This window comes from Biomphalaria glabrata, chromosome 5 (assembly GCF_947242115.1).
Source record: "Biomphalaria glabrata chromosome 5, xgBioGlab47.1, whole genome shotgun sequence".
Classification (NCBI taxonomy): domain Eukaryota; kingdom Metazoa; phylum Mollusca; class Gastropoda; family Planorbidae; genus Biomphalaria; species Biomphalaria glabrata.
In genome coordinates, this window is record NC_074715.1 from 51,356,297 (window position 1) to 51,382,074 (window position 25,778).

Below are 25,778 nucleotides of genomic sequence, written 5' to 3' on the forward strand. Positions count from 1 at the left end.
GTCAGGTACCCATTAGAGCTGGGTGGCCTTAGAGGGGCCCAAAATATCCCGAAATTAAAAATCCAAGTCTTCAACAGGATTCAAACTTGGGACCCCCGGTTCAGAAGCCAAGCACTTTACCGCTCAGCCAAAACGCCTCCTAATTTCTATCTGTAGAGAGTTGAAAAGTGAAAAAGTAATTTAAAGCTACATATTAGAGATTTTAGAGATCTCTCTTTTTATTGATAAAATTCAAAACCAATTAAAATAGCTTTATGTATTGGTGGAATCTCCAAACACAATGGCCTTAAGTATCATTGTAAGAGTTTTCGCAAAAAGCAGTTTCTCGTGTATTTGTTGACGTAGAGTTGCTCAAATATTGAGACAGCGAGAAGATGTTATCATTATCGGGAGAAAGAGCGAAGGTGAGTGACTGTCGCCTAAACCAGTAAGCTTCGCGCATGAAGGGCTCATTAGTCTTGGATGGCTACCCACCTAGCAGAAGTAAAACTGAATTCAAAACTCTCCTGTCTTGCAACTCAAACATGGGAAAGGTTTTGTGGGTTAACCTGAGGAAAAATAAGGAGCCGGCGACCATAATGCAGTTTGCAGCACACACCACTACATCCTGTCAGAACCTGTGACGCTGCTGAGCCCAAACTTATATATGTCGTTTGCAAAGAATTACATATGAAGCTTTTAATTTTATAACTTATGCCACCGAAGCAACCTTGAACTGTATTGTTGCTTAAAGAAATTCTTTTAATAATATCAGATGTGGGTTTGTGTAAAACAGGTTTTAAAACTACAACGGCTGGTAAAAATCAATGTTTTACCTATGGTGTTTTTCCGCATTTTGCCATAAATAAGTAAATTTCCCCTTTCAGACATTGTGATGGTGTTATGGTCATCTGTTTCTTTGGCCAACGGTTAACGAGCAGGGTGATGTGGGCAGAACAACGACCAACCGCCTTTACTTTTACTAACATAAGTCAGGAACCCATTAGAGATGGGTGGACTCAGAGAGCCCTGAAAATTCTGAAATTCAAAATTCACAGAGATTCGAACCCAGGACCCCAATTACGGAAGCCAAGCGCTTAACCACTACCACCACACCTTTATTTTGCTATAAGTGAACAGATATTGTAAGACTCATAAACCACCATCTTCTCTACATGATGTTGAATAGAGATTTTGTGGGTATATTCTGAACTTTATCTTTGAATGTTCAAAAGTTTTTCAAATTATATCTTTTTATCAGGGTGATATTGTCGCAGATGATCCTCAATCGTAATTAGTTTCATATCGTCATAAAAAAGGCAATCGGTAACCGCTTGGTTGACAAGGAAAGAATGTACAACTTTATATAATCAACGCTAGACAGTCTACATTTCTTTTTGTTAAACATTATTTACATGAAGACAAAATTAAGTTATTTTAATAAGTATTGAAATTATATACAACAATCTTTCGTTCGAATAGCAGGATAAATATTTAAATGATTAACTAAGTTACAAATTATATATAGTGTGAAGAATTACATTAATGGGATGCAAAAATTAAAGTCACGACCTGCTTATATGAAATCTATTATCATAGACCCCCTTGGACATCTCATAGACCCCCAATTTGTTTTTTCACTTTCGTAGACCCCTTGAAAGTCTTCGTAGACCCCTGGGGGTCTCTATAGACCACTTTGGGAATCACTGCTCTAGATGCATGACGCCTAGGACGTAATCATCTTCTTTATTGAAGTAACGTCTGTACTTTATAAGATAAGATAAGACGACTGTAAATAAATAAATACGTAAAACCATAAATTACTAATGCAAAAGCTCAACCTCATAAAAAGATAAAGACATTTTTTTTATACCGTATAGTCACTACCAGGTCTTAAGTAAAATCCCTAAGGAATAATTAATAGTAAGCCACAGTTATACCAGATCTGGACGTACATTAAGGCTGGATCAGAAAGATTTAAAAACTCCTGTATCCCGCATTTAACCAAGGGTGTTTCAAGGTCACTTGTCATCAACGCGAGGTACACAGAAAAATGATTCATAAAGCGCTGGTCGTGTGTGTGTGTGTGTGTGCGTCTGTGTGTGTGTGTGTGTGCATAGCAGTGGCGTAGCTAGGGTACATGATGCCTAGTGCGGCAGCTCTTGATGATGCCCTCCCCCCCCCCCTCAAAGAAAAGGCATAAAGCAGAGAAACGTCGTTTTTTTTCCCCCCGAACTAATGTGTTTTCGTTGTTAAAGTATTGCTACTTCGCCAAAAAAACAAACAAACAATTTAACAAAAAAATATATTACAAATAAATCTTACGCCCTTTCTTGATTGCAAATTATCAATAATTTTACGGATACCTTTTTTTAAACATGAATGTCAAATTATTAAGTCACAAAATTTTCATCGTCTTTTCATCTAGACCCAAAACTGTTGAGATAGCGGTAAAACTTCATGCTTGCCACATCATGATATTGCTCATATCGGGTGATATTTTCAAATATCCCGTTCAAGGAAGAATAAATTTCTATCCGTAGTTCTTTCCTGTGTGTTACTACAGACTCTTTACCTTTTTCGCCTGTCATCCTTTTTCTTGTTACCAAAACGTCTGTGAGGTTCTGATAATCTCCATCTGTGCACATGATTACAGCGAAGGTAACACTGGCTTCAGCGATATCGTCCCGACTATTAGTTTAATTTTTTTTAAGTTTAAAAGTGCGCAGTCCTGAATTGGAAATCCATGATTTTGAAGGTAGTTCTTACATGTCAATATATTTTAGCTAATACAGCCACCAAAATTCCAAGGTGAGAAAAATGAAGGTTGCATAGTAACTAAGAAACCGTCTGCTTCAGATTCAGTAGAAGATTTTTCATTTGTATCAGTCAATGTCTCTAGTTTCAATAATTTTTAAAAATTAAACCAAAACCGTCTAGACGGCGCTTAAGGCTAGTTTTGGTTCTTTTGGTGATGACGTACTTCCTAGTGAGCTGCTGAAGTTGATAATAAGCTGTGTCAACAGTCCGGTGTACGTAAAAGTGTTACTGAATTGAGTTCAGATTCAGAAACCCGAATTTCTGCCAAACTCGGAGAATGGTTTAATTAGTACACCGTCATTATACAAGACAACGTAGCCTTAACATTGGGGAAATTATCTAGCAATATCTGGCTCGTTTTGCATTTGTGGGGACATTTACATATTATGTCTGGAAGAAGCTTGATTCGGATTACATGTTCTCTTAAGATAGTAATTTCACAAACTCCCAGAAATTACCTAGATTTGTCTATGCAATTCTTCTTCATCTTGTTCGCTATGCCCATTGTGCGCCAGATTCTGTTGTTGTTTTTTTTTATAGAAAATAAATTATATCCAAGATTCTTTTCAGGAAGCACTATCAGATTTTTACCCTTGGGACCATTTGATCCATACAGTCAACTATTTCAACCAGAGCTAGCACTATGCGCACCAACAAGACTTTTCAGTCTTGATCAACGCCCATAATATTGTTTATATTACAGTAATACAATTAACTAGTCAGTGAAGAAAAAAAAACATGTAAAAAAAAACCAGATAATGTGTATAAAAAGGATTTATATCACCGTCGGTAGTGTCTCACCTACTAAGGAGCCTCCATGTGTCTGTTACTATTAATAGTGAATAGTTGTAAAAGTGGTGTATTTTTATGAAAAAAAAACTGCTTGCATAAATTATTAAAAAAATTAGATTTTTCGCTTTTCGAGTAGAAAAAAGTAGCCGTTGCATCAGAACTTTGAATGGACTATAATATTTTGATGTCGGATTTTCTAGTTTACAAGATGTAAACGGGACGGACGGACAGACATTTCACACAATATTAAAAGCGTCTTTTCCCCTTTCGGGGGCCGCTAAAAATATTGGTTAGTTTATTTTCTAATTCAAACTATGGTACAATCAATTACCTTTCAGTAGAGATTTAGGTGGATGGAAAACGTAACTGATTACTAGTAGATCAAAGGAAGTTGTAAGATGAAAACAAAAACTTTAAGTGTCCGTAACAAAGTTGTAAGAAGGAAACAACAACTACAAGTGTCCGTAACAAAGTTGTAGGACAGAGTCACAAGGTATCCATAGTGAACAGAAAAAAAAAGAACCACAACTCTCCCCCTGAGACATTTTTGTCACAATGAGATCATTCTGAAGACAGACGAACACGCGAGTGAGTCGTTGAACGGCGTAATATTCCCTCAATCTCTCACTCTCTCTCTCTCTCTCTCTTTCACTCACTCATTCTCTCAATCTCGTTCCTTCTTTAAATCCCTTTTTTAATCCTTCGCCTTCTCTCCCCTTTACTTTTCATTATTTTTTGTCTTCAATTAGCCTATATCTTTTTAGAACAAAACTTTAAACTTTGGAGAAGGGTTACCAGACCAGGGACCCACATTATGTTTCCCCAGAGCAGATTGATTGCACTGCTCCCTGACCAGCGGCTACTTTGTTGTAATGACTTTAGTTTCCGAAAGATAATAGAATATTAACAGAGGTTGAAGTGTCCAAGTTTTCTACGTTGATAGCTTATAATCGGGACTTAAAGCAAACCATGCATTCTGGGATAGTTATAAAAAATAATATATATATCAAAAAGAATTCAAATATGGTTTTCAGTATTTATGCTAGAGTAGTCGTCCTTGCTTGTGTTGTCTTGTAAATAATAAAAAAAAGTCCTGTATCATGTAAAAGATATTATAAAGCAAATATCTGCCACAATTTACTCTAGAAACACGCATACAGACTCCATAGCAAAAAGTGTGTATAATAATAATAATAAGGATTGTCTTCGAGTCCGAACATTAAAGATTAATGCAGTATTTCCCGTGGCTACTCATCCACATATTTTGTAACACCCGGGGCAAGCATAACCATTGTCCGCCGGTGATTGATTAAGATTTTCTTTTCGCCGTCTGCGACTGTCCTCGGCAATGTATTTTCTTTTTATCCTGCAGTGTGCGGACATTCCAGCAGGCGACTTTTAGAGGTATACTTTTATCGACTCGTTTGGGACTAGTCATTTGTGGGCTAATTACTGCATTGCTTCCAGCCTGCGCAAAGTATTTTTAATGTGATAATTGTCTCGCGAAGACCAGTACCACTCTTTACACTAAATGCAGTCCACAGTAGCACAGAAGTCTGAGACGGCTGTGAACAACAGATAGCCGTAGGTTTTATATCAGAGAGTTTCCGTCTCCTAGACTGGCTGCTGACCAAAGCTATAGAGACCAGTCTGCCCAATGGCCAAGTTGCTTATTTAGGTTGGACGCATCGCCAAACTAGAGCCTATTATAGCTGGATCTTGGACAACACTCTAAACGTAATGTGATAAAATGTACTAGACTTTAAATTTACAATTTTTTTTAAAAACAAAATCTGAATCACAACAATGACACAACCGTTCAGTATCACGTTCTGGAATCGTCCATCCTAACTCGAACCAATGACGACAAAGCCATTTATTTTGCATCATTCACAACCAGACGCTAACCTCTTCCCACATTCACCATAGCTACACACACACACACACATAAATCCATAACACCAGACAGACAGAGTGCATTGATTTATGTAAAGTGATAAAAGTGTATATTTTCATGATGATCTAAGCACTTTAGACTTTTGTCACGAAGGTTCGAAATTCGAATCCTGCGCGCCATCATGCAAACAGGGCCGGCCCTAGGCCACTGCAATCTATGCGGCCACAGTGGGCCCCGCATTTTCATGGGTCCGCACTAATTCCAGGTGTAAATTATTAAATTAAACTATTAAAAACTTTAACAGGGTTCCCGCGGCATCCTGATTTTCCATGTTCCTGGAAAATTCCTGAAAACTTGTGAAAATTTCCTGAAAATCGACAAAATTGTCGTTTTGGGGTATTTTTCAATATGGAAAACGTGATTTAAAAAAAAAGCCGTCATTGTCAACTTTCATTTAATAAAAAAAAAGTTCCATTTCCTTTATTAACTTTAATAGTCAATGGCATAAATGTATAGTTGTAGACCGATCTCCATCTTTTAAGAAATCAAAAGTAATATTTAAAAAAAAATTTTATCGTGATTTTCTACTTAGTAAAGAATGAATAAAATGCAAGGACGAAATTATTTTTTAAATACAAAATCTTATTTTCACTTATTATCCTTAGCCCTACCCAGGCTGGGCCTCGCCCAATCCGTTTCGCATAGTACCCCGCAATTGTTACGGCCGGCCCTGAATGCAGAAGATTCAAGCTAGGTCCAGCTAGACTTCCTTTCTGACGTAACATCCAAAACTCATAGTAGAAAACGGGAAACAATGAGTCTTTGAACTGGCACGTGACTAGCAGTCTTGAGAACCGATAATGGGACTTTGTAGCATAATTGGTATCGCCCTTGGCAAATGAGACCACAGCCCTAATGTAATTGACACATTTACTATGTGCCCACAGTGACTGAAGTTTTGTATTAACATTAGCCAAAACTTAAGTGTGTGTTGACGTGTTCTATAACACAGACAGGCGTCTCCGTATCTGTGTTCCGTATTGTATCTACTTTGTCACATTTTTTAAAGTTAAATCGAAAATTCCATGTTTTTTAACCCCAAGGGAAGATTACTCTGGCTGTATTCCTCTCTCTTGCATAATGCGTTCTCTCCCTTTCTTCTCTTCGCTCTTTTGCGACTTTTCTTTTTCACTCTCTTCACTGTACGTTCTTCTCTTTTTACAGTCGAGACCCATCGTGATAGAATGCCTGAGCACTGACACGCAACGTCACATCGTGTGGGCTGTTTAGACCAATAGCTCGTTGCCACGTCACAAGTCTGTAGTACTCTGTACGCAGAAGAACCCAAACAAGCAAGGACACAATTATGCCGTGACTTCTTCACTGAAAAAAATGGAGGGAATTTTGCACCAATTAATTACTTCGCCATCCAGAGACAGTTGCTACTAGCGATTTGGAGAAAAAACTCACTTTCATGAGTAAGGACATATGTTTCCCAAGTCCCGTCGCCCCAGGATAGTTCAATGTCTGTCCGGTGAATGAATCGGAAGAGTTATCAGCCTTGATGTAGACTGGCTGTCAAATGAACACAAATTATGTCTGTGAGTTGATCACGTCCAGAGTAAAGAGAGGTCAGCAAGCTTGGCCCATGGAGCAGAATTGAAACAGTTTATTTCAGTTGCTTGTCGCTTGTGGGGCTCAGAATAGTAAGGTATGTCTTCAAGTCCGAAGATTTAAGTTGGATCATAAGACGCAATATTCTACGTCGCAACGCACATCTGACTGTGACAATGCTCTCGCACCCCCTTAGGCACCCCCACGGGGATCTTGTTTTGCTACCCTTTAGCCTGATCGTTTTCTCTTACGATCGTTTTCACCCGAGAGCCACTATGAGGCAGGGTAGCATGCCCGGGCACAAATTTTCACAAGACTGGGGCTTACAGAAAAAAAAAAAGAATCTCTATTGTTAAAACTGAACAACACTATGTCAACGGTTACAATGAAATAAGGTGGTAATACATTTTCAGAAGTTCAATCTGATGACCCAAAGTTTAATTGTTTATGAGTATAAGATTAGAAGTCAAGGGACAGAACTGTATTTAAAGATATGTTACATTAAAGTTTAAAGATATACTTACCCCTAAATCTCCAGAGTCGGTCGAAGGAGACCACGTCACATGAACAGTGAATAACAACAGAATTAACAGTTCACACAGCAAGGTCCTGAGATCAAGCTGGCAACTCAAAACAAAAAGGGGGGGGGGGGAGTTACCGCTGAACACACATCAAATGGCCTGATATCCCCTTCTTAAAAAGAAACAACTGATGTTAGCACAAGTACTCAAAAAAAGTTAATCCCCATTTATGTCACATGTTAAAACGGCGGAGGTGCCTAAAACCAAAAATAGCGGGAAAACTGGTGAACTTGTTAACAGCTGTAGTGGCGGATTTGAACCCAAGTCTCACAGACTCTTGTGTATGTGTTAGTTTCATAGTCTCATTCTCACTGTAAATGAACATCCCCTGACACTCCCTTCTGTTGAGTTGCTTGTCCTATTTGTACAGCAATATATTATTGCGTACCAATGTCGCTAGGTGCACAGTAATACTCTCTTTATCGAGTTGTGAAAACAAGGGCATTTATTCAAGGGAATTAACCGCAGTAGTTTATTGCCTTAATCCATTCTTTATAATAATATGCTCAACAAACAGCAAAAGTTTCCCAAACAAAAGATTTCCCTAGTCAGATTACATTCTTCTTCAAGGCACTGTAAATATCTAGACTGAAAAACGTTTTTTGGAAGCAGACAATGATGAGCCCCTCCAGGCAGGGGGAGGGTAGGTTGGAGAAATATTTGGCGTAATCTTTACCGAGATGACGTCACAATCGTGTATGTATTACGGCTGTTGTTATGGTTGTTCCGAGTCAGAAACTAGACTCCGATATTTGCTGCAAGAGTGACTTATAAAACAGACAAAGGAATAACACAAAATGGATTGGTTTCTGTAATGTAAATGTATTCAGACCAGTGATTCCCAAAATAGTCTATATACACCCCAGGGATCTAAGAATACTTTCAAGGTGACTACGAAAGTAACGAAAAATTGGGGTCTATAAGATGTCCATGGGGGTATACGATAATGGATTTCATTTTATTTGTGACTTTAATTTTCACATCTCATTAATTTAATTATTTCATACACTAAAATATGACATGTACCTTACAAAATATGTTCAAGTTTTATCCAGTTATTCAAACGAAAAATTGTTGTATTTAATTTCATTACTATTTAATTAGCTTAATTTTGTCTTCATGTAACTAATTTTTAACAAAAAGAAATATAGATTTTACAGCGTTGATAATTTAAAATTGGGATTCATTCCTTCCTTGTCAAACAAGCGGTTGCGTGACTTTTTATGACGATATGAAAACCAATTAAGCTGGGGGATTACCCTGGTAAAAAGATGCCTGCCTTATCGTGAGGTTTGCGCTCTGGACTGTCGGTCGGACTTATCGATGATCCCAGGTTCAAACCCTGCCCGCTTCCATCCCCCGAGAGGTTTGGACTAGGAAGTAAATTATCTTAAGCTCTTAAGGAACATCGTAAACATGTCAAACATTTTTTTTTACAAACAAAGATAAATGTTTGAAAAACTTTCAAACACTCAAAAATAAAGTTCAGAATAGACCCCAAAAAATCTCTCTTCGACATCATATAGAGAAGATGGTGGTTTGTGAGCTTCTTACAATATCTCTTTTACTTAGAGCAAAAATAGAGAAAACACTATAGATAAAGCATTGATTTTACCAGCCGTTGAAGTAGTTTTAAAAAATTGTTTTACAAACCTACATCTAATATTATTAAACGAATTTCTTTAAGTAACAACACAGTGCAAGGGCACATGGGTGGTACGATTTATAACAATATAAGCTTCTTATGTAATTCCTTGCAAACAACATAAAAATTAGGTGATCAGCGGCGTCACAGACTCTGACAGGGTGTAGGAGCTCTAAGCTGCACCCTGCCTAAGGGTCACTGGCTCCTTATTTTTCCTCAGGGTTGACCCACGAAACCTTCCCATGTTGGGTATAGCTGCAAAGGCAGCAGAGGTTTGAATTCAATTTTCCTTCTGCTTGGTGGGTAGCAAGTCCAAGGCTAATGAGTCCTCTCCTGCTCGAAGCGTACTGGTTTAGGCGTCAGTTACTCGCCTTCGCCCCTTCTCATGTTAGTAAAAACAGTTCCGCGAATCCAGTATACTAACTAACTAACTAACTAATTAATTAATTAAGATTTAATGTTTGAAGGACTACTTTATAGAACAAAAAATTCTTATATGTAATATACCTGCTATAACAATAACCAATAAAGCACTTTTATTAGAATCATGTGGATCTAGTACACACTTCAATTATGGGGTGTTATAAGTTTACCCAAAACCAACTTCTAAATGTCCTGTTGCGTAAATGAGAAACCGAGTCGAATCATGAAATCTAAATGTCCTGTTATGCGATCACGTAATATTTGTTTCGCCCCCTTTCAGCATACTAAATTAAGAGTTAGTTTAAATAGCTTTAAAGTCAACAGAGGCATGAGAAATTGACTTATTAGCGGCCCCCCAAAGGGGAATAGCTGCTCTTAATTTTGTGTGGTCTGTCTGCCCGTTCTTCATTAGATAATCATTCAATAACATCAGTTAGGCCAGGTTCACAATCAATCATATCTACATAACTAGGAGTTCATTGAATACATATTAATATTTACAATATGATAATAATAACATTAATAAATCTCAATACCCTGTGTAGTTCAAATTTTTTTTTTATATTCATGCTCAAAATATTGAAGCCTGCCTTTTACCTGCCTTAGTGGACCACTTTGGGGGCCGATTTTGAGTTTATGTTTCCACAGAAACTATCTTTTTAGCCTTGTATTTCCTGTAAGTTGTTTTAGAGTTCATTTAGATGTGATGTGGTGACGTTTAAATCGTCAATCTTACAAACACTATTTGCTCTTTTCGGACTCTATTTCTTTCGGAAAATCTTAAAAAGTTTTGTGTTTTTTGCAAGTAATTTAGTTTAAATGTTGAGTATTGAACACATCATCACATGGTCCTGATTTAACACAGAGAGAAGCGACAACTTTTCTAATACCTCTTGCTGCCAGTCCGCTTTGAAATCCACCACACCTCTGGTGGCTTCATTAGTCAATCCCATTAATTTCTCCCAGAGAAGAGATAGATAGATAGATAATTAGATAGATAGATAGATAGATAGATAGTAAGATAGATAGATAGATAGATAAATAGATAGTAAGATAGATAAATAGATAAATAGATAAATAGATAAATAGATAAATAGATAAATAGATAAATAGATAGATAGATAGTAAGATAGATAGATAGATAGATAGATAGATAGATAGATAGATATATAGATAGATAGATAGATAGATAGATAGATAGATAGATAGATAGATAGATAGATATATAGATAAATAGATAGATAGATAGATATATAGATAAATAGATATATAGATAGATAGATAAATAGATAGATAGATAGATAGATAGATAGATAGATAAATAGATATATATATATATATATAGATAGATAGATAGATAGATAGATAGATAGATAGATTGATAGATAGATAGATAAATAGATAGATAGATAAATAGAAATATAGATAGATAGATAGATAGTAAGATAGATAGATAGATAGATAGATAGATAGATAGATAGATAGATAGATAGATAGATAGATAAATAGATAGATAGATAGATAGATAGATAGATAGATAAATAAATAGATAGATAGATAGATAAATAGAAATATAGATAGATAGATAGTATGATAGATAGATAGATAGATAGATAGATAGATAGATAGATAGATAGATAGATAGATAGATAGATAGATAGATAGATAGATAGATAGATAGTAAGGTAGATAGATAGATAGATATCGATCGGTTTTTCTACTGATTCAAAAAAATTAATGTGAATCGTTTATCTCATAAAATCAATAAAGGGCCCGTAGCTCTCGTGAAAGGATTTTCTTCCCCTTGTCATAGATCTACCGGTGTTGAACACTTTGGTCTACCGGCCCTTCGATCTCTACACGAGCAATACAAAACCAGGTAAAGAGCTATAATTTACACCGTCAACTTTCAGTCCTGAGCTCCCGCTTTATAGACATCCGGATATACAAAATCCATATCTATGTTTCTCAATTCAAGAATGCTATTTATAAGACCTTTTTATTTTACCGTTTAATCGACACACTTTCCTATAAAGGAAATGTTAGCAAGATAAATGACCATGTCAGAAATATTATCTGCAGGGTGAACATATGTCAGTATCAAGAGTTTTGGCCCTTTTCTTTTCTCTTTTCAATTGGAATAAAGGACTTTTAAATAAGGAAGCGCTAGCGTCACTGAATGCTTGACACGGGGTCCTAACAACGGAACGGTGGTTATAGAGGTGTGGGCCAAACCAGATCACTTGGTTACGGACCTTTTTAAACACCAGGACCCAGTTAGATCATGTCGTAGTGCTGGCGTATACGTATTCTTTTGTGGATATTATTCAAAACAATTTCCCAACTTGTTTATATTGAGTCAATACATGGATATTGTCGTTATGCTAATTTTTAAACACAAGTTCTGTACGTTTATTGTTTCACAGAATTTCGTAGCGGAATGTTAACATCTTGGACAAGACTTTTAAATGATAGGATAACTGACTCCAGCATTTTGGGTAACTTGTACTTTCTTTCAAATTATCAGATATGCTAACCTACTAATTAACTTCGTGCTTTTAACTCACAGTAAACCTACTGGCCACACCATTACTTCATCATTAAACTGTTTCCTGTGTAATCTTCTTTTCTGAAGTAACGTCTGTAAGATAAGATAAAATAAGATAATGCTTCCCCAACTGGGTCCATTCGAGACCAATCGTTATATAAGGCAAGACTTAAAGCGTCACAGCCTGTAGGCAGTTTAGACCAAATGCTCCTTGCCATGTAACAGGTCTGTAAGACGTGGCAACGACCTGTTGGTCTAAAATGCCTTCTACAATGAATGGTCTCGGTCCATGGCCATCCTGCCATCTTTGCTTTTTGTTCTTAAGGATCACCTCCATGTTTTGTCTTGGTCTCCTAACACCTTGCGTCTCCTTAGAGTTCCCATCCGAAAATGATAAATGATATGCTAATTATCTAATATATAAAGTAGCATGTAAGGAGTATGTATGTATGTATGTATGTATTTATGTATGTATTATGTATGTATGTATGTATGTATGTATGTATGTATGTATGTATGTATGTATGTATGATGTATGTATTTATGTATGTATGTATTGTATTGTATTGTATTGCATTGTATGTATGTATGTATATGTGATGTATGTATTTATGTATGTATGTAGGTAGGTATCTATATATGTGCATGTAAGTATGTATGTATGTATGTATGTATGTATGTATGTATTTATGTATTTATGTATTTATGTATTTATGTATTTATGTATGTATTTATGTATGTATGCATGTTATGTATTTATGTATGTATGTATGTATGTATTTATGTATGTATGTATGTATGTATGTATGCATGTAATGTATGTATGCATGTTATGTATTTATGTATGTATGTTTGTATGTAATTATGTATGTATGTATTTATGTATGTATGTATTTATGTATGTATGTATTTATGTATGTATGTATTTATGTATGTATGTATTTATGTATGTATGTATGTATGTATGTATGTATGCATGTTATGTATGTATGCATGTTATGTATTTATGTATGTATGTATGTATGTATGTATGTATGTATGTATGTGTATATGAAGTAGGTAGCTAGGTAGGTATCTATATGTGTATGTATGTATGTATGCATGTTATGTATGTATGTATGTATGTATGTATGTATGTATGTATGTATGTATGTGTATGTATGCATGTATGTGTATATGTAGTAGGTAAATAGGTAGGTAGGTAGGTAGGTATCTATATGTGCATGTATGTATGTATGTATGTATGTATATACGTGTGTGTGTAAGTGTGATTCTTAGTTTCATTGTTAGTGTTAGTCTTTGGTTTAGAGTTTAGAGTAAGTCATATTCTTTGTCTTGATTTTTAAAGTAAAAGTACAATTAGTCTAAAATATTCGCTCATTAAAAAAAAACAACATCTTTTTGTATACTAACCACTAAGCAAGCAATGGGGGTTATGAAAGTAGAAGATTTCATAGTTATTACAAAGGTAATATCAGCTGCCTGTCTGGTAAAAAGTCGGTTCAAGCTGAAACTTTGCACAATTATTTCTTTTACCATGACAACACAAGAATCAATAAAAAATTAACCAATTAGTAATTAGCTAATTAACTATTTGTAATTATTTCATTAGTTATTTCAAACAAGGGAAAGAAATAGTACTGGAATGTTGGTGTATACGCTGAAATAGTCTCCTTTATAGGTCGAGGTTTTAAAATAAGTTTGAAAGAATCAATAGATAACTATAGGATATTCTATTTTCATACACAACTCACCAGCCGAGTGGTTAGAATATTTTCTTGAAGAGGCTTGAGTCATGAGTCCAATTTCAGGTTGTTTTGACTTTTTGTATACATACCTTTAGAAAACGATTACGGTCAACTTTACCACCAGATACCCCCCCCCCCCCGCATTTTCCCAACCGGTCTGGATAAGTGATAGGATCATAGAGTATTGAGAGATCTAAAAGCATGAAATAGCGCTAAATAATAGCCATTGGTAAAAATATCATAATCGCACAGTTTTACTGCTGCTCATTAAAAAGATCTATTACAAACTTAATTACATAACTAATTGATACCATTACACTTCTTATCAGCTTTCTTTTTTAAAAGGTATTTTTTAATGTTTTTTCTTTTCTATTGTTAGTTTCAAACTTTCAGCTACCACCTAATTCTCTACTTTGTGTTATATGGACATGAACTCAAGATGTTCTTTTGCAATCTACGAGCAATGGTTATCTTTCATCCGCTCTACAGTCCTAAAGTATATGGAGACGTCAAGACGTACACCGAGTACTACGTCACCCCAACCTTTCAGACGTCTCATTTCAGGTCTTCGGGGAGGTTGTATCCAAGCTTCCAAGTCCAACGGACGGCAGCGATAATATGAGAGATCCCTTGGGAGGACATTCCTTGTGTGTATCAATAAATAACAAATGTCCAAACATTTTATTGATTACATTCAACAAAAAAGATGACAATTATTGAAATAGTTCTAGTGGTAAATACACTGGCGGAGCCAGAAGGAAGGGCTGGAACCCTAATAAATCCCTACTCGTCAAAGAGAGAATATTTATATATTATTATTATTATTATTGCTTTTATATAGCACTACTTTCATGCTTATAGCATGCTCAGAGCGCATTTGGTCCAATCTCATTTGTGGACCAGTGAGGGAGAGGGGGTATCGAGGAGTTGGTTTTCCGTGCTGCCTTTAGGCGCTCAGTAAACACAACTCTGCCCGAGTCGGGTGTTGAACCTCGAGCCCCCTTATAGGTAGCCAAGCCAAGCCAAGTTCAAGCGTACTTGGCCTCTCGACCACGCTTCCCACAGTATATGGCATCCCTCAGTCGCTAAGCGACTATTGATCATCTCATGGGAATGAGATGAATATCTAGGCATTAGCTGTGGTTGGAACGGTATTCCCCAAACATCAGTTCCCCCTCCGTACGCAGCTGATGTATCCTAGTTTGTGGTCAGTGTTGTCACTGTGCCAGAATGCAGCACGGGGTGCTGCAAAGTGCCTAAGAGTCGCCGGCTCCTGATTTTCTTTTTCAGTGTGTACTCCCGAAGCCTTTCCCATGATTGGGTATAGCTGCAAGGCAGCAGAAGTTTGAATTCAGAGTTTTCTTTCTCCTTGGTGGGTAGCCAGCCATGGCTAAAAAGCCCCTACTGCCCGAAGCTTACTCTATGTAGGCTCCAGTTCCTCGCCTTTGCCACTTCTCCTTTTAGTGAAAACAGTTCCGCCGAAATCAGTATCTGAGCCACGCGTGAAGGCCAGAAGTTGGACTGGTTGCCAGGGGCTATTTGAGTCGCATGCGATTGTAATGTATTTGAGTGCTTATATCCATTACCACTTCCGGCCATGACAGCCTATTAATATCTACCTCTTTTAGTCACTGATATTTAGTTTTACTGCACCGGAAGGGAACGCACGTAGAAATGTTGTAGAAGAAACGTTTGTATACGGCAGATAATTAGTTGAATTCATTACTCGATGTGTTTTCTTTAGCCGCCTCCGAAAGGGGAAAAGACGCTATTAGTTTTGTTTGGTCTGTCTGTCCGTCCGTCCGTCCCATTCAGATCTCGTAAACGAAAAATGATATTGAAAATCTGACATCATGATATTGTTAATACGTGGGATTGAGCTTAAGAAAATGACTCACCGATTCTCAGATCGCTGGCATCTCTCCGATCGCAGAACGACAATTCAACTATGATCAATCAATATCCCCGATAAAAAGAAATAAATGTCACAATCTACAAATCAAATGTACATATTCCGATTCACTAACACTATAGAACACAATCCTCAATTCTCAGTCAAGAAATCCAAAATCATAACTCAAGTTTCTTAACACATTGACACACTAATCAAGGTCATTTACGCCCAACAGCATAAACAAAAATCACCTTACTTAGCATGTGGAAAAAAAAAAAGGTTAGTCAGAGAAGAACAGGGTTACAACAATATTATAGACCTTTCAACGTTCTGAAGCAACGGCTACTTTTTTGTTTTCTAAAACCAAAAAATTTAATTTTTTAAATCAACTATGCAAGCAGTTTTTTTTTCATAAAAACACACCAATTTTACAACTATTCACTATTAATAGTAACAAACACGAGAGGATTTTTATGGAGCTTACCACACGTGATATATTTAAAACATTTATGCAAACGGTTTTAGATTTTTTTGTCAAATGTTTTGTTAATGTAATATATAGTTAAATAAGTTCTGTTATACTATCTACTACATTTACATATTTTTGTTTTAAATTTTTTGTTTAAAGACAAAAAGATCTAATTAATATGCATAAGTGGAACAACAATTAATAAGTTTTCCATATTATCAAGTGAACTGCAGCCCAGCTTCCTACCTAGAAATCACAAATCTACAGGATTTTTTTCTGTGTTTTTTATGGGAATGTTTATTTTTTCTTGAGGCTTTGAATAAGAGATTGACCTTTTTCAAAACAATTAGGTCAATTAGTTAATCATTATAAAACATCAGTTAGACCAGGTTCACATTAAACTTCAAATTCACTTTCACCTATCCCTTGGTCTGCTAAACCGTTGGGGCACCGCATAAGATCAGTATACCTTTCTTTCTTCTCTGTCATTTTCGTTTGATAGAATTTCATTCTGATATTCTTTCTGGAAATATTGAAACCTGCCTCTTTACCTTCCCTGGGTGGATAACTTCCGGGGCCGTTTTTGAGTTTTCCACACAAACTGTCTTTGTAACTCTGTTAAATGATGATATAGAGAAATTGATCAAATCATTATTACCAGCAAAAAGAAACGAAGCTGCCTTAGTTAGGAAAGGAAAGCTGCCCTATCAAGCTAGACCTAAAACTGCTGCGTATACATGCGCGAATTATGGCAAACTCTGCCGCTCCAGAATTGGCCTGATTAGTCACTCCAGATTTTACCCCATCTCAAGACGAAACCAAAACCAGTTACTCATCTGGGCGCATCCATTGTCTTTTGAGACAGAAGGAGACATTTGTTTGTATTACACTAGTAAAAATGATAATGCACGTGTATTGTTTGGATTGTAGTAGAGTGTCTTTAGAGGATTTAAAGTGTGTAGTGTTGCTCTTATTTTTTACAAAGCTTAAATCAACTCACTCTTTCTGGCGTGTACAAATTGTTCTCACGTTATTTATCCCACTTCCCTTCCTCGGATCAAGATGAAAATGTGCACATTCATTGCCCCTGACACAACATGAGTCAATCAAAAAATTATTAATTAGTGTTTTTGTTATACAGTATTGAGCTATGTGGCTGTAACTGTGTAGTTCGTTCTCTCGTTAAAATTTATTTATAGTATTTTTTAAATTTGTATATGTGTTCTCTTTCTAGCAAGTATTTTGAGGTCTGTCTCCCTCCCCCCCCCCTTTTTGCCATACAGAGTTCTGAGTTCATGCTGGGTTGTTCGGTAATAAGGTTTGCATGAGGTGAATCAAATTAAAAAAAAAAATATTATATAAATATTTTGTTTCAGTGAAAGATCCTTAGTTTTACATTTTTTTCGGTTGTTCCTTTAGAGATGAAAGTCATAACAGCCTAGCCCAAACCTTCCACAGGACCTTGGGGATAGCGGCCGGCAGGGTTTGAACAAGGGACGTTCAAAACGATAGAGTGCATACCAAATGGCCAGGCACCTTCCTCCAATTTATTATTAATTAAACATGCATTTTACATTTCTTTACATCGCCACGTATTTTGTATGCTTGTGAAATCAAATGAGCTGGCATATCACCACGTATTTTGTATGTTTGTGAAATCAAATGAGCTGGCACATCGCCAAGTGGTTCGTAAGTTTGTGAAATCAAAAGTGCTATGCATGCCATCTGTTATCCTCCATTTTCAAGTGGGGGGTTTAAACTAGGATCTGAAGGAAAATCTGAAACATGTGAAACGCAAACAAAACACAATGAAAAAAAAAATCTGAGCGGCCATTCGAAATCTAACATAATCAACAACTTGTTGGCAAGGCAACGTAACATTCAAACTGTGACGCCACTTGGACGGCCTTATAGAAAAAAAAGTTGAAGGTTGAAAGTTTTTAAGAGAAACGTCTCTAAGAAATCGGGAAAATCTTAGAGGACAGCCTTCACCCGCTCCATTGTATCTATGTCAAGTCTTCGCTAAGTGGGTACACAATCTAGTTATTCAATCTGTCAGACTGTATCAGTGCTACTTGTTGACTTGGGATCCTGAAAAAGTTCTTGACATCTGTGTGTAGTCACTTCATGTACTATTCTGTGTGTTGCATCTGTTCTATTTATGTAAAATTTTGTTGTTATGATTGAGTTAAAAGAAGTCTTGTAATCACAACAATTTACAATCATATTGAATAAAGAATTCTTACAAATAAAAAGCTAAGAGGAAACACAAAATGAAAGAGAATGAACGCAAAAAGACAGAGAGGGAACACTCACAAAAAATGGAACTAAAAGATAGAGATTAAATACACAAAAGAGAGAAAGGGGAACTCAAAAAGAAATATAGGAAAACAGACACACACACACACAGAATATACAGGAAAAAACAAAAGGACAGAGAAAGAGATAGAGTGAAACTGAGAGAGAGACAGAGTGAAACAGGTAAAGATAAAGACAGAGCGAAACAGGTAGAAAGAGAGAGAGAGAGAGAGAGAGAGAGAAACGGACACATAGACATTGAACCAGTTAGATATATATATATATATATATATAGAGAGAGAGAGAGAGAGAAAGAGATGAAGAGACTGTGTAATCACATTTCCCTATCACTTAGACTGCAGTTGGGGCACCACACAAGATTAGCCAATCTTCTTTCTCCATTCCGCTCTGTCTTTTGCCTTTGATAGAACCTCTTTCAATGGCAGGCCAGTCCATTCTTCTATTTCTGTCTTCACATCGCTTTTATCTGTCTGCATCTTCTTCTTTGTCCTGCTACTGTTCCCCATTTTCCTTTTTTTTAACGATATCTAGCAGGTAATCGTGGGGTCCAATCGCTGTAGTAGCCCTGTCTTTAAACTCTTCGGTTGTGATGCGGTCCTAAAATGTGATACCCAGGATTCTTCTGTAGCATCCCAATTCCATAGCTAGGATCACCCTCTCTAGTTCTTCAGTCAGCGTCCAAGACTCACAAGCATATAAGGAAGTGGCCATGACCAGGGAGAGCATCAGTCTGACTTTGATTGCGAGGGCTATGTCTTTGTCTTTCCATATTGTTTGAGTTTTGCCAGTGCTGATGTGGTCTGTGATATTCAAACCAGAAGTTCAGATTCGGTTTCCTCATATGAGACGATAGCTCAAAAATATTTAAAACTACTTACAACTGTCAGCTTTTCACCTCCAATACTAATGCCCCTTTGAAAGCCCTGTTGGCTATTGGCCGTATATTGAGTTTTTTTCGGCGTTTATTTGCATACTTTGTGCTGCGAAAGTATTATCTATGCGCCTCACCAAGTAGATTAATTCTTCTGTCCATATTAGGCCATTTATGTCATCACTAAACGCACTTTTAAAGATTTGCAACAAGATCTGGCAGTCGGGAGAACGGCCCAAGCCCTGGACACAATCACTCATCATCACTCTTCCAAAGTAAGGCCATTTACAACTCTGTCAAAACTATCACACCATCAGCTTCATTAGGCCTCCCAGCAAAGTTCCTGTTAAAAATTATACTAAACCAGCTAAAACCGATAACAGATAAAAGTATATCACAAGAACAGACCGGCTGTAGACAAGATCACAGCACAACAGAATAAATCCTAAACCTAAAATACTCTGTGAGAAATACCTCCAACACCCAGAGAATCGTTTCCATGACTTTATTGATTTCAAGAAAACTTTCTACAGAGAAAAAAATGAGGCACTCTAGGCGACAATGGAAAAGTATAACATAAATGAAAAAGTATAACATCAAAAAAAAAACATCAATTAAATTAATTCTGAAGCTCTACACTAGTGCGACGTACTTTAATACTAAATTTGAGGATTGGTTTAAAACCACAGTTGAAGTGATACAGGGCTGCCCACTTCCTCGAAAGGATAATGAAAGATGCTCTCGATGGCTACGAAGGTAATGAAAGCTTTGGAGGAAAATAATTTCTAATAGGCTGATGCCATAGATGGTGCTATGTAAATCAGTATAAGATAAAGAAATACAGAGAGTAAGAGAGAGACAGAGAGAAAGAAAGTGAGAGACAGAGAGAAAAAAAAGAGAGAAAGAAAGAAAGAGAGAAAGAAAGAAATAAAGCGAGAGACAAAGAAAAAGAAATAGAGAGACAGAGAGAAAGAAAGAGACAGAGAAAGAAAAAGAAAGAGAGAGAGACAGAAAGAAAGAAAGAAATAGAGAGAAAAGAAAGAGAGAAAGAAAGAAAGAAAGAAAGAGAGAAAGAAAGAAAGAGAGAGACAAAGAGAAAAAAGAAAGAGAGAGAGAGACAGAGAGAGAAAAGAAAGAGAAAGAAAGAAAGAGAGAAAGAAAGAGAGAAAGAAAGAAATAGAGGGACAGAGAGAAAGAAAGAGAAAGACAAAGAGAAAGAAAGAGAGAGAGAGAGAGAGAGAGAAAGAAAGACAGAGAGAAAGAAAGAAAGAGAGGGACAGAGAGAAAGAAAGAGAAAGACAAAGAGAAAGAAAGAGAGAGAGAGAGAGAGAGAAAGAAAGACAGAGAGAAAGAAAGAAACAGAGAAAAAGAAAAATGTCAATGGAAAAAATAATTTAAAGCTATCTAATTATTTCCTTGCTACGGACAGTATTATAGTCCAATGACGCGCTAATTTAATGATTCTGTGTCAACTTCTTCACTAGAATCTTCCCATTCCTGCGATTCGTTCAACGCTTTCGTCCTATGTCTTTAACAGTTGTAAAACAGGCTGTGGGATGGGTTGCAAATACCAAAACCACTCTTTAGGCCAACAGTTCTCAACCTTTTATGCTCGGCGACCCCTTTTTACAATCCCCCACTCTGACGCGACCCCCCCCCCCCCCCGCAAACACACATACCGCAATAGAAAAGTAGACTATAACAATCCATATTTTCGGTGGTCTTAGGCGACCCCCTAACAAATAGTCAATCGACCCCCAAGGGGGTCGCGACCCACAGGCTGAGAACCCCTGCTATAGGCCATATGTCGACCACAGTGGCTCAGTAGTCTGAGACGGTATTGGGCAGCGTTAGGGCTGTAGCTTTTATCTCCTAGACTAGCTGAAGAATCGTTGAGTTGAGAACCAATCGTCTAAAGTTTAATATCTCCAGATAAAATCCAATAAAACAAACACGTCATGGATTCATCCGCATAGGACAGGACTAAAAGAAAATCATGTTCAGGTTTCTTATGTTTCTTATTAAGCGCATTGCGTATAAAGGGTTGGCAGTAGTCACTCAATTACACACTTGAAACAACTAGCTGACTATGTCGTTGTCACTTAATGTACGCGTCAAGGTCTAATAGTTTAAAATAAATACAATGTTTAGAACAAATCAAGTTCGAGAAGATCCTCAAAATTAGGCATCAAAATTATAAAAAAAATATTTTGTTTACAATTAAGTACGTTCTAGCCATCACGATAAGTTGTCGCACAATATACGCAGAATCAACAAGCTTGATAACCACTTTAAAAGATATATCTTTTACGGGCCTTAAAGTCATTCAGATTGGTCCATTCGGAGGCCACCCCTCAGGCTTATTTGCTATTAGCCTATTACATCTTTTGTTATAATCTTATTTTCTGGTGTCGTCGCGAACATGTAGACATCTTTCATTATTCTCTTATTTTCAACAATCCAAATAAGCTTTTGTCGTTTTAGAATCCTTTTAAACGTGGACTCGTTGAGCTGTTGATCTGGTTCCAGACAGATAATCAAACTTGCACTGTAGGCTTCCTTCTTATCGTCAGAAACTTACAAGAATAAGAATTTAAAAAAAAATTAATTAAAAAATGCAAAGTTTATGTTGGGATCACACTGAACATTCCATAGGGCAGATACTTGCGTTAAATGTAAGCAATCAAAACAATATTTACAGCCCCACTACGATTATTGTTAATCAATCATGTAATTAATTTTTAAATCGATTTAGTCTAGCAATATTTAGCTTGTGGGGCTGTAAATGTTGTTTTGATTGTTTACGGAGCATTATGCACGAGTGTAAAAAGTAAAATACTGCACATTAAGTACAACTGTATATTTGTGGGGATATTGTGATATAAAAAGACACCAGCAATTTAAAAAAATGGTAAAATTGGTTTCAAAAATGGTTAACTCTTGTTGTAATTTTTCAACGCGGAGTGTGAAAAAAATAAGAGAGAAACGTGACTATAATACGGTGTAAATAGGAATTAAAAGACATTCTACACAGTTAGCGAGCGTATCTTTCTAAGATATATATATATATATATATATATACATATATGCGGCCCGCCATTCCCAAACTTTTTTTTAATGCGGCCCTCGATACAAAAGGTTGCCCACCCCTGATGTATAGCATATTCTAGGCTACAATTTGTTTTCTGCTTCTAAAACCTTGACCTTCAGTTCCCTGACAATGCGGTATCTTGTCTTAAAAGTGCTGTTTACTAGACGATGCATACGTCAATACAGATGTCCTTTACTAATTCCTTTCTTACAGTCCCCATCCAATTAAACCCCGCCGGCCAGAAGCTGGACAAACCATCTCATCTGTCCTTATTCAACCAAATTTTTTTTTTCAAGGGAGGGGACATCTCACTTTGTCTGGTGTCACATTTCAGGTCGATGAGATCTTAACATCGTCTGAGACAGGAATTACACGAATAATAATAGGGGGGAAAAACAGAACAAAATAAAGGAAAAACAAGTTTTTGTGTTCCTCTTGGGTTAAGTTAAGGGAATTTCTACTCCGTAGGAACAATTTTTCGAGTGGTTTTTAAAAGTCTAGACACAAAAAAAAAAAAGGATTTAATAAACAATGGAAAGAATGGATAAACATTTTATGTACCTCCTGGGTATTTTCACTTTTAATATAAAGATGTGTTGTATTTTTACAAAGTTTATATCAATTCAGTCTGGATGTCTGTCGGTCTGTGGGGTAAAAATTGTGAACGCGTTATTTCTCCCACACCCATAAATCGCATCAAGTTGAAATTTTACACAATTAAAAAAATAAACAATTAGTTAATTAATTGCTAGTCATTAATTATTTTGCTTGATACCAGAAAGGGAAATTAATCCTTCAGTATTAAACGATATGGCTAAATATTGTTATAAACCTGGTGGTGGTACAGATGGGGGTAGTGGTGTGTGTGTAGACAGCCGACGCAAATCGCCCCAGGCCCGCGCTAGACGAGCGGTCAACTGTGACGAGTTACGACGGTCAGCCGAGACGAGCGGTCAACATGACGGTTCGAGAGGGATCGGCGTCGTGAACAGAGCTCAGGAGCGTCACGAGGGATGTAGTCATCTGACCACCCAGAATGGTCGAGCGACGTTCTGTCCGGTTGTAGAAGGCCAGCAGGGACCCTATATAAAGAGCGAAGGTATCAGAGACGAGGTGTGTGAAACCTTCCCGATCTACAGTTCGTTACGACGGCTCAGTACAAGTCCGAGACAAGACAGAGAGATACGGAGTTGATACGGCGGTACGGCTATTAACGGAGAGATATTTGTACAGTTCTGTGTTACGTGCTGCTAATTGTGCAGTATTGGCTGTTATTTATTGGACATTAAACTGTTACGTTATTTGAAGCCCGAAGTTGTCAAGTTCTTTAAGTTGGTGTCGTGTGGTGCAGTTTGCAGAGAGCCTGGACATGGAGATTCGTAACAATATAATATATATGGCTAAATATGTTGGGTGAACTCCCCCCCTAGCTAATTGTACACGTTACCATTTTTGAATCACGTTCAAACGTTCCACAATTATTTATTGTATCTAAGAAAACTTGAACTAATTCAAATATCAATTGGTAATAAATTATTCTTCTTGATATTGAAAAAGGGAAATTAATTCTACATTGTTGAGATATAATGTTGTAAATAAATAATATTTTTTTTACATATTTTTTATATTTTTGCTTGTTTTTCTCCATAGATAGGCTATTTTATTTTTACAATACCTCTATTCAAGTCACAAGCTTCATGGAACCTGGATATATTAACCTGGACACCTGATCTCAAAAACGGTCCTAGAAATTTAACAGTTGATGTACATAGCTGAGAAAAGATTTAGTAGCGCGTTGGCCAAAGGGGAAAGCTCTAGTTTGATCGTTATAATTTTTCAAAGTAAAAAATTAATAAATGCAAATTTGGCTGGAGACTAGATCTAGATCTAGAGTCAACATGGCGTAGTAAGCTGTATTATTATAAGTATGCCATAACTAAATAAATTTAAAGTTGCTTCGACTTTCTTGTAGTTGCTTCTATTTTTAGGTGAATCTAATATAGATTACACTTCAATTTACGATCTTGAAGAAGATCTAGATTACATCTTAAGAATTCTAAATTAGAAGTTTAGGTCTGGTGTTAGATCTAGATGTCCTTGTAATGAAAATACCAATAAATAATGGCACATATATACCTTCTTCTCTGGCTAAATCATTTAAATACATATTTTTTTTTCAGCTGAGAGTGTCAACCCTAACCATTACCGAGCCCCTGAATAGAACAAATAAATTTTTACTTACTTTTTAAAAAATTATTGCATTTAATCTGAGATTCGTTTTGATTGCATTTTCTTTGAAAAAAAGTTGTTTTTTTTTAAAATGTTTTTCTTGTTTAAATTACGCTTAGCAAAAAAAATGAATAAATAAAAATAAAATAAAAATGAACAGGTTCACTTTCAGACCCCTTGTGAACTCAGACACTTTATATCAGTCTTCTCCCCTTCTTAGTAACTCTCCCTCAACCCTCAAAAAAAAAAAAAAAAAAAAGAAAAAGTTTGATACACGGATTTGACCTCGGGACGTACCTAACAAGCATCAAGCTTCAATGTTTTCTGTTTGACGTTATCCTGTAATGGAAGACGTAATCATTTTCAAGTCTATCTGGAATAGTGCATGTCACAGCTTTTCTATTCTATCTATACTTATAACTCGATAGAATCTACCTTAGGTCTCAATACGGCTAGGTGTCCCTGGTTCAGTTCTAGTTAACGAAATCAAACAATGAAACCACTAGATCAAACACATAAGCTTTAATCAGCTTTACTGCATATCACACACGCTGGTCTCTGTCTGACAACAAAACACACTTCCGGTCATTCGCGCAGATTGTAAAAATAGATTATACATACATAGTTACATACACTCATTCATCCGTGACAGTGCACTTCAGATGATCATGGATAGTCCCTGTCGACTTCCCAGCGAGCAGAGCTGGGGAACTATTGAGAGAAAAAAAAGCGCTGAGTTTTCAAATTCCTTGTCTTTAAACGGCTTAAACTGTGTCTAACGTTTAATTTAATAAGGTCAGCTGTGGACAGTTGCTCAGTGAATTGTCATAAAGCTTATATCAACTCCATCCTTCTGTC

The 25,778-nt window shown here is 36.5% G+C and overlaps 2 protein-coding genes across 2 annotated transcripts in view; one reads left to right on the plus strand and one right to left on the minus strand.

Annotated features, from left to right (window-relative positions):
* LOC129926477 (trissin receptor-like) overlaps positions 1-4,166 on the minus strand; it is an 84,375-nt gene extending 80,209 nt beyond the window's left edge. Inside the window, exon 1 of the mRNA XM_056030717.1 lies at positions 3,923-4,166. The gene's annotated coding sequence lies outside the window, so the exon portion shown is untranslated. The remainder of the gene's footprint in view (positions 1-3,922) is intronic.
* A 7,812-nt stretch (positions 4,167-11,978) lies between these two features.
* The window catches only part of LOC106050430 (centrosome and spindle pole associated protein 1-like), a 100,725-nt gene continuing 86,925 nt past the window's right edge, over positions 11,979-25,778 (plus strand). Inside the window, exon 1 of the mRNA XM_056031055.1 lies at positions 11,979-12,249. The gene's annotated coding sequence lies outside the window, so the exon portion shown is untranslated. The remainder of the gene's footprint in view (positions 12,250-25,778) is intronic.